This window comes from Octodon degus, unplaced genomic scaffold, assembly GCF_000260255.1.
Source record: "Octodon degus isolate 3935 unplaced genomic scaffold, OctDeg1.0 scaffold00016, whole genome shotgun sequence".
Lineage (NCBI taxonomy): Eukaryota > Metazoa > Chordata > Mammalia > Rodentia > Octodontidae > Octodon > Octodon degus.
The window spans coordinates 541,651-542,999 of record NW_004524592.1 but is presented as its reverse complement, the minus strand read 5'-3'; the positions used below and the strand labels follow the sequence as shown (position 1 = coordinate 542,999).

General features: G+C 42.6%; 1 pseudogene; it reads right to left on the bottom strand.

Annotated features, from left to right (window-relative positions):
- Positions 1-248: 248 nt before the first annotated feature.
- Positions 249-1,299, bottom strand: LOC101577509 (annotated as a pseudogene).
- Positions 1,300-1,349: the final 50 nt, after the last annotated feature.

Here is a 1,349-nt window from a genome sequence, read left to right as displayed (position 1 = left end):
TTGCAAGTGCTTTAATACGCTGAGCTATTTGGCCAGCCCTTGAAAACACATTTTAAAAAACAAACTTATCTCCATTATACAAAGTTATGATATCAAAAAAAGATTTGTAGGCTATATTGTTTTTCAGAAAGCAGGTAGTTAACTGCAAACCTGCTCAACCAACCGTCCTAGTTAAGCCAATGTTGCAGAATGAAAACTATGGCTCAGAAGTCTTCTGTTGAGAATACTTGAGAGCTTCAAAGGAATGTTTAGTTTCCTCCACAAAAAGCCACCAGAATTTTTTCATAATCTCCCTTGGTTTCTTCCAGAATGGCTTGGCACAGAGAGCTCCCATATATCTTCTGATAGTACATTTTGATATCATTCATGTCGATTTCTGAGCAAGAGACCATGATCCTGATCAGTGCCTTATGATGAGTTCTAGTGCCCTTCACTGCCTCATGAAGCTTCTCGGCGAAGAAAGCAGGTGTGCTTGTGGCACATTTCACAATGGCTGTGAGGCATCTCTCAACGTCACTCTTCAGCTCCAGGTCCAGGGCCTTGCTCACATTGTGGTCACTGTACTTGGTGCATCTCTGAAACAAGATGGGGTAGCTGCAGGTGGTCAGAATGGTGTTGAACACATTCATTTCTGTTCCCTTTCTCCTTTCTCTAGCTTCATGTAGGGCCCTTGCCTCTGTGTCTGCAAAGTCTTCATTCACACCAAGATCCTCACATCAGTCACCCTTAGAGAGAGAAAGCAGAATCTTCCAGAAATCTCTAAATGTGTCTGCGGTGATGTCTTTGGCCAAATCTCTCTTCAGTTCATCACCATAGACTATTAATTTCTCCGATTTCTCTATTCTTTCTTGATGCCAAAATTTCAATGAGGGTATTTTTATTAGTTCTGAGACCCTTCATGGCAGCACAGAGCTCATCTGCGACAAACTGAGCAGGAGTTTTCAGCAGAGCTAAAAACCACTTCTTCTAGATGGCCTGTGAAGGCTTTCTTCAGAGCTTCATCCAGTGGCTTCCCTTTTTTCTGGACATAGGCTGCTGTGATCTGTTGATGCTGGACATTGTTTCTCTTCATCAGAATGTCAATGATGGTTGCTTCATATACACCTTTTACTGTTATGGCTTTGTGCAAAGCCTCAACATCAGAGGAGGGATTAAAATGGTGTTGAGCACATTTTAACATGGGTAGGGGCTCACAGCCGACCCAGGACCACCTTTGGATGTTTTCACAGTTTGAACATATTCCTGTTCTTGATTGTCAATAAAGTAGGCCTGCTTGAGGAATTCTGATACCATTGCCATTACCAGGTGCTTGTGCTGCCAAGCTATCTCCCCAGTCCTATTTGCTATTT